General features: G+C 39.1%; 1 protein-coding gene across 4 annotated transcripts in view; it reads left to right on the plus strand.

The window, feature by feature from the left end:
• HLCS (holocarboxylase synthetase) overlaps positions 1-13,525 on the plus strand; it is a 215,779-nt gene that overhangs the window by 87,621 nt on the left and 114,633 nt on the right. The window lies entirely within an intron of this gene.

A 13,525-nucleotide genomic window follows, 5' to 3' on the forward strand; every position in this document is an offset into this window, starting at 1 on the left:
CCATGTAAACAAACTAACACTAATACATTTTAGTTGTCTTATAATGTGACAACGCATTGAATATGAAAGCCATGAGGAAGGAAAGAGGAGATGCTACTTTTCAAAGAAAGGAGGAGAGTGACGGGGAAAAAAATGAAGAGCATGTAGAGAGAGAGACAGAATGTGCCAGGGATTAAAGAAGAGAAAGGGGATAAAGATATGGAAGTAGGGGGAAATTTATCTTTTATTTATGCTTTTTATATGTCCTTGACAAATGTGCACCATTTGAGGGAAAGAAATTGAACAGCTCTCTTGAGCACTTACGTTAAGTTTAACTATACATCCAGAGCAGACAGCAGTATGAATCAAATAAAATCAAGTACAGCTCACATGTATGCCTACACAAACCACTGCTGGCTGGAGGCGTAGAGGCCCATTGTTTATTTGGTAATTGCCAACTCTTGAAGTATTCTTCAGTGGACATGGGTGTGCAATGTCATGGTTTCACATCTCCCTCAGTCGAAAAGGCTGGTGACAACAACTCATATGATGTGCGGGCGGAGGGGTTGTTTTTTGAAATGGGATGGGGTAGGGAGATGACTGACTTCCTTTTGTGCAGGCTGAAGAATATTCATATTGGTTCTACCAACAATCTTAAAGCTGATTCTAGAGATCACTTGTGTCTGCTTTGCTTTCCCTTCCCCTGTTTTGTGCAGCTGTATGTTGAACTCTCTCCTTCCATCAGAAAAATTGCTGAATAAATACCTAGGTAGAGCTACTTACACAGCTAAAGTTTTACACTTAAATCTGTGCAGTGATACTGTGTGAGAAAAAAGCTACTTAGTAACACGTTATTGTTCGTTTAGAATATCACACAAGGAGCATGGAAGAGTGGTATAAAGTAGAGTGGATTTATGTGTAGGGTTGATCCCACCAGGCTCTCACACTTTCCAACCTGCTAAATGATTAAAAAGAAAAACCTAAAATAGATGCAATTATCAAAATAAGTTTTCATTAACTGACTATTTAAAAAACAAAACCTCATAACTTTCAGATAAGGTTCTGTTGCTTGGGGTGATGTTCTTTATATTTGTACTCTTGGCTCATCTTTTTAAATCAACATATTTCACTAATGTTATAATTAAACACCTTTTAACTCTGATAACTCTTAAAAGAAATAGATTGGTTAAAGTAAACAAAGGTATCTTCTGACTTGGAATGGTTATTACAAAACCAGGTAATGTTCTGGAAGGTGGTCTCGACATTTATACTGTAGTTTACCCTTGAATGGTGAACAACAGCATAGAGTTTATAGTATTTAGACGAGTGATATGTTGTTTAAAAATACTAAGTTGTTGCTTTGCTGGATCAGGTAATTAAACATACATACATATATATATAGTGTTGCCATGGAGTTTGGTTTTCCAGCAAGAGACCGAACTTGATTCTGCTCATACTTGTGAAAATCAGAAGTGGCTGCACTTGAAATAAGGTAGGTAGTTAATGCACCAGTGTAAAAGCAAGTATAAGTAATTCAGTCAGGCCTACAATCTGTTGTTGAAGTGCTTCGTGTTGGCATTGGATGTGAATATATGTCTGATAAGGTTTTTTTTTTTTTAATACCAGTAACATCTCATTCAGGGTATGTCTACACAGCAAAGAAAAATCTGTGGCTGGCCTGTGCCAACTAACTCTGGTTTGGGCTGCAGGACTGTTTCATTGCTCTGTTGACTTCCAGGCTCAGGCTGGAACACATGAGCTCTGGGACCCTCCCCCCAACAGGATCCTAGAGCCTATGCTCTAGCCTGAGCCGAGACGTCTACACAGCAGTGAAACAGCCTGCAGCCTGAGCCCTGTGAGCCTGAGTCAGCTAGCACAGGCCAGCTGTGGGTGTCTAGTGGTTAAATATGGACCTCATCCCAGGTCTAATGGTGAAGAGATGACTCCTCAGCCTTGCATCTATTTTCTTAATTTCCTTGGCTTTTTTTCCCTTCAATGTATTAAGTTAGTGCCCTTGATCTCCAAATAACTTTGTCAAAAACATACAGCTGAGAAATGTAAAGCTTTGCAGAAAAGGCTTTATCATCTCAATAAGCCATCTGTTAGATTTTATTTTTCTTTTACCAAAGAAGCCTAACATCATCGAACAAGTACTGTATGTGGAGTGGAAAGAATAGCATTTTACAATAATTTTAGGATTTTAAGAGAGAATTAGATACAGCAGTTCTAAAAATATTTTTTACTTGAAATATTGCAAATCAGTTCTTCCTTTTATGTATATAAAAATAACCCTTCAAACCTTATATGGAGTACCATACCAGATGTGAGATAAAAAAGAAATTGCTGGTGGCCACCTGCTTAATGCGTATTAAAATCTTGTGTGGTAGCTGATGTCATACAGAATGCATGTGATATGGTCTACTAAAAATTATTCCCGATCAGGTTAGTAAGGGTCAATGCTAGAGGAATGTTTAGAATTTTCCATCACAATATGTCCATCTGTTTTGAAAAATGAGGGATGAAATAATCACTTTAGGCCAAGGGATTTGAAAAAGCAATTGAATGAGTGGGATTTTTCCTGTGGCAGTAGCAAGGACTCTCAGAATTTTCAGTTGAATACAGTACGAGTGCCAAAGATAAGGTTTTGCAAAATCAGCAGAACATTAATGATCTCTTTTCACCTTTCTTTCTATTTTTATTTTAACCTCTTTCTTTGACTATTCAGCTGCTATTTTTCCTGTGGGTTACTCAGTAGCTCTAAGAGTAGTGATTGCTTCTTCTGGAGCATGTTTCTTTTTTTATTTGAGCACTGACAGGGAACAAAATATAAGGAGGCACTGTCAAATAATGTGGTGTGAGTTTGGTGTAAGTATGTGTATATAATAGAAGCTTCTTCTCCAAGGAACTTACTATTTTAAAAGGAGCCCCACACACTAAAAATGCTTCCATAACCAGTTTCAGTTTCTAATGCTGCTTGTATGAAGAAACAATTGTCTCAAACAGAGAATGTCATCTTTCTAGTGTGTCCAACTGGCTAGCATTGACCCTGAGCCTAGGGATTCAAGTTTATTCTTGGATTCCATCTCCCACAAAACCATGTGCTGTAGCCCTGCCACTGGAGACTGATTATGGAACGCTTTGTCATAGATACTCTACTTCATGCTATAAAACTTTTTTCCCTATTGATGAATAGGAAATGAAGTAATCGTTTTGCTTAACAGCCCAAGGAGAAAATGTTTAGTGCTATATAAAATGTTCTTCGTGCTAGCAAGCAATTTGCTTTGTACTGTAGGTGTAAGATTAGATATATGGAATGTAGGAAAATCTTCTATGAAAACTGATGCCATTCCTTAATGGCTGTGAATCCATTGACAAAGACTGAAAATTAATAGCAAATCCACATTTTGAGGAAATGTGTGTCTGCCTGGTTACGTGATTGTAAGATGTTTTATTTCCAGTGCTTTTTACATGTAGTGGTCTGTTCATTTGCCCATTAATAGTAGTAATATGTATTTTGTTGCAAGTGTTTAGCTAAGTTTGGTGTTTGGGGTAGATGAGGCACAGGCTAATGTGACCAGCAGAGAATGCATTTATTGACAGCTCCTGCAGAAACTGCAGGACTCTTGACTTTGTGTTTTTAAAGCACTTTGAGATAGAAAATATTGTGACCATTGTTAGCTGATGTGTAAAATATCACTGAAAATGCTTGAGAGAGTCCAAATAGCCAGAAACAGATTGCCTTTTCCTATGCAATAGATCTCAACCTGGCAAAGAACAATGAATGCTTCTGTCAGCCTCATTGCATTTGGGGGTTTCTTCACAAGGCTGTCTTAAAACTTCTTTTATATTGGTATACTCATTATCATAGCAGTTCTAACTATATCTTGGAATTAGTATTAATTCCTAATGGGTAAATCATTTTTAAAAGCCCCTCTGTGTAGAGATTAATTACATCTCCCCTTTATTGTTCTGCAAAAGTCAAACTGACTTGAAACTTGAAAATTATGAATATAGCTGGTCTGTCACCATGTGTTCACATTCACTTCTCTGCTGTTTATATCAACTTGTGTGCCCAAACTCTTTGGGGTAGGGACCGTCTTTTATGCTGTTTGTAAAACACCTTTCACAAAGGAGTCCTCATCCTTATTCAAGCTACTGGATGCTATTATAATACCAACAAATAGTAGTAATATTGCAAATGAAAATTGGCACATTTCCACAAGCTTCTCTCAGAAAGAGGTATCAGCTGAACTGTGAGGAGTGAATGAAATAATGGACTCTTAAAACTCTGTTGTAAGCAAAAGGTGGTGAGACCAGAGGAAAGGTAGTAATAAAAACTTTACTGCACTTGGAAGTTGCACAAACACTGGGAATAGACAGGAGAAAGTAGTCATAAAAGTGTGTTTGGTATATCTGGTAGAATGGAGGGAAATCTTGTTACATTTAATAATGGTAATAGGTATGAGCTATTGAATGCTCCTAGGTAGGACCATCTTGTGGTGAGAAAAGAATATAGAATACTTTTATGGAAACCAATTGGTACAGAGAGCATGGAAGTCTTTAATTTTGGTGATTGTGTGCAATCATGTCACGTTTTGAGAAGAATGAGAGGAAAAGGAAACCTCTGCAATATAAAGGATTTTTCTGTGAAGTCAGTATTGGTCACTGAAACAAGAGCCTTGTCCCTAGGTATATAACAGTGCTGACTGGAGCAACATTCAGTTTACGTGAGTGCCTGTTGATCATTGCTACGTTGATGAGAAAGGGTTGCTGAAGTTCCACACTCCCCATTTTCTCTTTCATTAGAGGGATATAAAAGGTGGGGGGGGGGAACATTGAATATGCAGTATTTGGGAAGAGAGGAGTCTGTTCAATAGCCTGCTGCCCATCTGACATAACATATGCAGGTTCCAGCATTTGATCTTTCACTGTGGAATTAACATCTAATCTCTGGCTTATTCTATACGACCAATGAGCTTCTGGGAGCAGCTTGGGCAGACCCTTCTCTTCCTCCCCCCCCCCCCCCACCCCCATTCCCATCATGTGAGTAAAGAGATGCCTGTTGTGTAACCAGTTGAAGCCATTATGCCCAAAGTATTCACTACAGTAAAACCATGTAAAAATTAATGTATTTGTATTAGGTTCTAGTTTTAATAAATTATGGTATGTGACTATGCAGGGTTGAAGACTGAAAACTGGTTTTTTTACCAGTTTCTTCGTCCTGCTGTTTGAGAACATGAAATATTGGGAACATGAACAAGATAAGATAAACTTTCAAACAGAGGTTTTTTCTATGTATTTAAAAAAATTCTTTGTCAATTGAATGATAATTTATAAGTTGCAAATTGTTAAAATAGATAATTACCTTCCTCCCTTCGGAGAAATAGCTGAGCCAAAATCTGAAGTATTGAGGTGTTTATTTTAACACTGGAAAACACTTATTACTGTAAATATCCCCCTGCTTGTACATGGTATCTGTTATACCAGATGTGCCACCTACAAATTAGACATGGCTCATAAAATGTGGTAATCCCAGGTTTCTGCAAGGTTTTCCAGAAGTAATTTTTCCTTTTTATCTAACTGTTCCCTATGCCCAAATTAAGGGTTGAGGCGTATCATTTTACATTCCTTAATATTATAATTTTGTGCAGATTTTTCCATTTTATTAACGCATACCTTATTCAGTTCATAACTTAAAAAATTAAGCCCTTGGATCGAATGGTGATGAACACCATGGAAATAAAATTTAACTATGAATGTAGATTCTACATAATCTAAAAACAAGTGCGCTTTTGCACTGTCTGGTAAGTATGCAGCTGTAGGTGTTACCTAGAAAACATTATTCCCAGAAAAGTGAAGATGACATTTACGCTTCTAGTAAACTCATGAACAAACTTGTCCTAATTTCAGGCTGTTGAAGTGTAGGTGGAAAATGGATAAACTTTGACATACAAGAAGACTAAATCTGTTCAGAAAGAGTTTATTTTCCAGGGTTTATGTAAAGATATTAAAATGATGAGCATACTGTAGGAAGTACAGTACAGCCTTGTGTATTTGAAGGTCCCTGACACCTAAAACCAGATCATGTACAATAATTTTGATAAAGGGAGAGGCGGCTTTTGACAGGCTGTGCTTCAGGCACCAACCCTGGAGTTCAGTGAAGAGCCAGCAGCCAGCTTTGCAGAAAGGCTTTGCTGAATATATCCTTTATTGCTGGCTAGGTTGTGAAGCCAGCTGGCAGTCTCAACTAATATGGCCTCTGGTGACGTAAACTAACTGTGGTTAACTGGAGTTCAGTAAACTGGGATTGTACTGTACTTGATAAAGTCAGTTGAACCCTGAATTTCACAAATCATTTTGTGAACATCTGTAGAGGTGACAGGCACTTAGCTAATTAAAAAGTAAAATTGGGGTGATCATGTTAGCTCCCAGTGACAGACTAAGCACTGCACTTTCATTTAAAAACAAATCCAGAAACTTCAATTGTTTTCTTTGTCATACATTGCAATATTTGCAAAGGCCTCTTTTCATAGTGTGATATTAAAATCATTCAGGGAATGAACTGTTAGACAGAAGTATTTGCCTAGTCTGTGTTTTCAATTTTATGTGTTCTAATAAATCTGAGGTGCTTCGTGCTGGTTTTAAGGTTTCAAAATACATTAACTATGTATCCATCACATGCATGGCCCATACCGACCTCATTACAAAAAGGGTAGGAATCTGATCCCACAGTGTGGTTTTCCTAACTAGCCTGCTATTGGTGTGGATGCAGTAATGTGCATAGATTTCTGTAATGGACTGTATTACCTAGTGTATTTGTTTTTCCTGGAGTTGGTTACATTGTAATGTGCTTTTTGTTTGTATTAATTCAGTCTGGAACATTTTGAAACACTGATATTTGTGTTACTAGGTGTGTATATATAATGTAGGGTGTGCATTATTTGTAATTAGTAATTTGACTTGGATTATTGTTTCAGAAAATCTGTCAGAATTATAGAACTAGTTGTATGTCGATTGTAATTCTGCCCACATACATTCAACAACACCAGCTGCATTACAGAAAATCACCATAAGGTTTGATGCTGCAGATACCATCAAGAAGCTCTTGTGTGTCACCTTGCTTGATACACTTTTTTCGTACTAAGGATCCAGATCATCTAATCTCCTGTCAAAATCATAATAGTAAACCACCTCTCCATTTTGTGTGTGCCATTTTCTGCCCTTGTGGGCCATAACTGGAGAATCTGACCTACAGTAGATGAGGAAAAATATTTACTGGCTACTCATCCCTATCAAGTCAAATTTAAATCTCTTGTCACCACTTTCAAAGCTGTTTCACAGCTCCCTATTTATCCTCCTTTGATACTGTGATACAGAGGCCCATCGGTGCCAGATGGCAAAAAGGGTTCACTACTCTGTCAGCAACTCCAAATAGGCCTGAGAAACTCACTGCACCCAATACATTGCTATAATCGTATTTATCTTACTCCTGGGGGAATTTTACCAAAAAAAAATTTCTGCACGTAATACTTTAAAATTCTGCAAAATTCTGCATATTTGTCAGCATAACAATGTAATCACATCGGTTTCAATTATTTTGGTAATTTATTTCAGAATACCTGTCAACGAGTATGTCTAACAATACAGACAACAAAAGATTCAGGAAATGTTTTTTGACAAATAGATTCCTTACTAGTATATTAATACAGAACTCTGAGTAATTCATTTAAACTACAATATAGAAATGTGTTTCCTACACCCCTCAGAATCAGAGGAAAGGCTTGGGGGAGTCAGTGTAACCGAGGAGCTGAGGATGAGGGAAGTAATTGCTGGGAAGGAGCTTGGGGGTGAACCTGGAGTGCTTATTGGGTGTGGATGGGAGAAGTATGGAACAGAGTTTTGGGGGTTGTGATTGTTCGGGAGTTGTGGAGCCTCCCTAATGCAGACCTTGGCTGACCTCTATCCTTTCCCATTGTCAGGCACATCTGCCCCGTCCCCATGTGTCTCTGCACCCCCACTCAGCCACCCCATGTACCCCCCGCCTTCATGTCACCCACGCTCAGCCATCCTCCCCGCCCTCCACGCTCACCCATCCGCTCTCCCCATATGGCCCTGCACCCCCATTTCCATTCAGTTCCTACCGCAGTCTGTGGGGGACATGAATTCTTTCCATGCTCAATGGTACAGAATTCCCCCAGGAGTAATGGAAAGGGTCTTGTAAAGCAGCGGTTCTCAAACTGTGGGTTGGGTCCCCAGAGTGGGTCATGACCCCGTTTTAGTGGTGTTGCCAGGGCTGCTTAGACTTGCTGAGGCCCAGGGCCGAAGCTGAAGCGTGAGCCCCGCCATCTGGGGCCGAAGCCTGAGGGCTTCATCCCTGGGTGGCAGGGCTTAGGTTACAGGCCCCCTGCCCGGGGCTAAAGTCCTTGGGCTTCAGTTTCCTCTTCCCCCCCCCACCCCCCGCATGGGGCTGTGGGGCTTGTGCTTTTGCCCTCCCATCCTGGGCTGCAGGGCACGGGTGGGCTCAGGTTTCAGTCCCCCCATCCTGGGGTTGTGTAGTAATTTTTGTTGTCAGAAGATTGCTTTAGGTGAGAAATTCCTTTAGACAAGTATTTTAACCTGTTAAAGTTATGATTAGACTCTTATAAATGTGCTATATTTGTGCTTTATGTGTAACCATTGTGCTTCCAATATTCTTACTCACTACTCATTTGAATATTTGAATCTCTGTTCTTTAATAAATTACATTTAGTTTTTTTACTATAAATAGATTACAATGCTGTGTTATAGTGGAACTGATACTCTGTTGAATCAGACAAGCTGGTGTGTGTACTATTCTCTTGAGTAGTGAACCTGGTAATGGCTGTGAGTGTCCAGCAACAGGAGCTGGACACTACAGAGGGACACTTGGGAGGATTTGGGGACTGGGGTACATCAGATGTTAACCTGGAAGGCAAAGTAGGTGCTTGCAGAGTGAATGCTTGAGTGGCTGAAGGGCCGGTAGTATCAGGGATCTGACATGCAGCTTCCGCAAGAAAGACTCCCTCAAATTGAAGGCAAGAGGGTAACAAGGTGACTGTCATTCCTGAACACCCTGAGAAAGCATCACAGTTACACTTAGTGTTGTCCATTACTCTACCCATGTTCTCAGCTTCTCAGTCAATCACCTCTGTGTCTTCTGTGCAGTCCCTTAAGAATGGTGTGACATCTCTGAATTTATAGTCGAGGCCCTCTACCCATTTTTTCTGTGGTGAATCTAGTTGACATACATAAAAATTCCCAGCTTGTTGTACCTCTTACTTTAACCTTGGTCTACTTCACCTTTAATTGTGAAATCCAGGACCTGATTTGCTCAGATAACATAAATATATGTTTAAGTTGAGTAATTACATGTGAAAATGGACTAATAAGTAATGGGCAGAAATGTGGTGGTCATAATACTGCTAGGCATAACTTTTTCTCACTAAGTTGGGCTGAATATAATCAGTGACTTAAGAGGAGGCCCCAGTGCAGCTTTGGGATTCACACCTTACTCCCATCTGGAGTTACTCTACTGAAACTATGTACAGTATTAACAAGTGGATCTTCATGGAGGATTAGGGCTTAAATTTAACTACTGCATAAGGGCCATATTCTACCCTCATCCTTTTTATAAACCTCCCATTATTAACAGTGGGAGATCTGCTGTGAATTGAGAGGAGTATATGGCCCAGACTTTATAAATCCAGCCCATGGACCATAAGTGAAAATGTAATTTGAATTTCTCCACTGCAGGAATTTGACTGTTCAGCTTCTTCTTTGTTGAATACCTTTTTTCGCCATTAGTTTCAGAATTTTGTTTCTGAATGAAATAACGTCTTTGCTACAGAGTAAGTTTCAGTCAAATTTATTCGTTTCATTAAAATATTTGAGACCTGATTTTAAAATGTGCATATATACAGCTGAGCATTAAAGTTACATTTGCAGTTGAGGCTTAATTTGAGCATGCAATTTCCAAGATGAGGGAGAGGGGGAATAGCTGAAGTGAGAGATTGAAGAATGGAATATCTTTGTTCTGTTGCATGCTGAGCCAGAGTTCTTATGTGACCAGGGGAAAGTCATTTAAATTTCTGTTTTCATATCTATAAATTGGGGATTATACTTACAATACAGGAGTACTGTGATGCTTAATTCCTTAATTTGAGTTCTTTATAAACATTGTTAGGCGCAGTAAAAGTGGAAAGGCTTATTGCATAAGTCCAGCAGTTGGGTGACCAGTTTACTTCAAATTATGTCTACAATTCTGATAATTCCAGTGCAAATTAGGTGCACAGCTGTACATGCACATTTTGTATTGACACTATTAAAATCAAGGCCTTTATATGAACAGTAAAATACTTTTTCTATGTTGGAAGTGTGTGTGTGTATGTATGTATGTGTGTAAAATTTACATTTGAAAAGTGTTGGCCATCTATGCAGCTAAGTTAAACAAGGTAACGTGGGTGAACTTGGTCACCTCTCCCTAATTCTGAGTTCTGCTGCATAAATTTATTGTCCTACTAAACTTAACCATTAAAACAGCTGCCCCTTTTCTCACATGGCCAATTTAATAGGTATTGCATTTTATAAGGCTGAACTGTTCTATTACACACATGCATAGGGTTTGAACCGAATACCTTGTAGAAATCAGGTCAGTACCATACAATAGGGGTGAGTCAGTATAATGAACTTACATGATCATTACTTTTTACTGATGGACTGTGTTTGTTCCGATTTCTGGAGAAAAGCAATTTTCCAGCTATAGCCCTATGTACTGTAAGTTTTTTAATTATATGTAGCAGATTCATGATGTAGACAGTAATGTTGTTGTGCTAGAGAGAATGCCTCAATATCCCCTTGATAAAATTCTGCTATTAAATAGATAGGAGGCTTAGGGTGACTTCTTGCATCTGATGGAGTTCAACCCTCTTCCAGATGTGGCTTATAAAAGATCTGTCATTTGTCTTTAGTATGGATGAAATTGCACCAAATTATAAGTACTAAAAAGAAAAAAAAACCAGAAGAACCTCAATTATTGCATTTGTCTTTTTTCACCCAGAGCCCCTATTTCAAAGGATAGATGTTGAACGCTATGATATGCTATTGATAGGCTGTGTTTTACAGGAACAAATTATAAACAATTTTGACAAAGTACCCCATTTCTTGATTGCAAAGTATTTGTTTAAAAAGGAAACAAATTATTCTGTTTTCCGGACCTTCACCCTGTGTGTCTGCAATCCCGTGTAGCTCTGGTTCACAAGGTTTTATCGTAGGCTAAAGAAGGACCATTTTGTGGGAGCACTTTCTTAAAATACTGGCTGCACATCACTGAGAAAGTGCTGAAATGTTGACAGTTTGTAGGTTATGACCCATTTTGATTCAACATTTTAACTGTGAGCTGGAATATAAGAATTCTGGGGATTTTTAAACAATTTCTGAATTATTTCAGGATAGACTTCTTGGCATACCTGTTGTTTTTCTTTATAGGAGATTTTCTTGTTCCAGTTATAAGATACATCACTTGAATAAAAGTGGCAAAATTTAGCCTCTGCTTAATCAATGTAAAATGCTACTGATTGTGAAGGCAGTTCTTGCAGGGTTAGGAATGAACTTACAACTTTTCCCCGATACTGTTAACAAAGGAACCAGAGTTGATGCCCTGGCACACTTGAACAGAATACACGAGATGTGACCATATGAAATTATGTTCAGGTTGTTGTTGTACTGCACGCATCGCCATGGTACTTGAGTGCCAAAGGGAAAAAATTCTCTTTGTGACTGAGCTTCCTAATGGTCCTAAAACTGTAGCAGCTTGAAGGGAGATCCATGAAGGGGAGAGTGCTCCAGAGGATGGTGAAAAATTGGTTTTGGGTGGGTTTTTACTCTATAATAGCCAAGGTAATGTGCTGTTATCTCTTATCTAGACCTGGAACATGATGACCCTAAATTTAATTCATAATCCAGTGGTGGTACAGGGAGTAGGAAGTTGATTCCTGTTTATTTCTAATTTGGATAACTGTCTGGCTGCTAAACCAAAAAATAAACAGTTGTATTCTTTAAATACTCTTATCACAGGGTAGAAGGGAAAAATTCACTGGCTGCTCAAGTGTAAACACAAATTCCTTTCAAACCCCCCCCCCCCCGGCCCCCAATCTTGGGATAGGGTTTTACTACAAATATTTTAATTTAGCTCAAATAATACCAACTTGGCAAAAATGTCTCTTTGTATTCCTTCTGTCCAGTTTTGCAAGCAGTAAATTCAGCTCCTTTGATTTTTAGCCAGCACAATTCTCTGGTCTTCTGCTATTCTGACAGCTTCTTTTAAAGTGATGACCTTACATAGGCTCAGCTTTACATAATTTAACTCCCACCTGGGTGTCTCTTTGGCTGGAAATTAACCTCCCAGATATCCTAGGTATCTGTGTTGGTAGAGCCTTGTCCTAGGGACACCTCTGGAACAACGGGTTTCAGAGTCCTTTCCAGGGGATGCCAAAAGTTGCCATTTTGTTATAATTTCCTCATTCCATGTTCCCAGATAGTGATGACTGCCATATTTAGGAAGAGCTAAAATACTGTGTCTCTGGGAAATCTAGCCTCAGCCCCATCTGGAGCCATCTTGACACACATGAGACCTCTGCATAAAATAGATGTGTATGGTGGGCCAGGTTGCAATGAGTATAGTTGATGGTCTGGTGAGGGTTACCATTGATTGTTTAAAACAGCCATACAACTTCTACCAAGCACTTCCGACAGAATTATGGAAGAATGCTGTCCTTGAAAAGAGGCCTAGAGATAAGAATTCCCCAGAGCAAAAAGTACTTCCCTACTGTGTTAGGTGAATTGATAGCTGAAGACGACTACTCCATCTGCATCATGTTAAGGTATGTGCTGACTCAACTGGATGGCTCATTTAAACGATTGGTGCAAGTTTTCTGTCCACAGTGTTATCCCTAGTATAGATGACCAAGTTTAGAATATGTGATAATGGCTGCTGTGTTAATGTGGACACAAATCAAAGCCATGCAGTCTTTTTCATGGATAAACAGCACATAGGTGAGCCACTGTTTTGAAGGCATTTCTCGATGAGAAATGGCACATTGCCCCAGAGAACTATATGGACAGTTTCTTTGGCAGTGGAACTAACTAAAGGCTTTTAATGTCTAATGCGTACAGCTTGATGTTCTTGGTATATACACAGTAGCTCTGCATACAAAATAATAATTATTAGAACAACTGCTTCATAGGGAACTCAGTTGTATTGAGTTGGTGGTAGATCAGCCGTTGCAAGCTGCATGCTAAACAGTTCTATAGCTGGTTCATAATGTTGTGACCAGGTGGAGAACATTACTTTCAACAAACTAGACTCCTGCTGGGAAATAACGTTCATTGTTTGGAAGATCTTGGTGTCAACCTGCTGGCTCCATACTCATAGAGACTGTAGTTGTAACCCTGAAACTGTTGGAGCAGCTGACCTTGGAGAACAGTTCTGAGAGCCTGGATTTTCATGCCAATAACTGAAAGCCTAGATAAT

Source organism: Eretmochelys imbricata, chromosome 1 (genome assembly GCF_965152235.1).
Source record: "Eretmochelys imbricata isolate rEreImb1 chromosome 1, rEreImb1.hap1, whole genome shotgun sequence".
Classification (NCBI taxonomy): domain Eukaryota; kingdom Metazoa; phylum Chordata; order Testudines; family Cheloniidae; genus Eretmochelys; species Eretmochelys imbricata.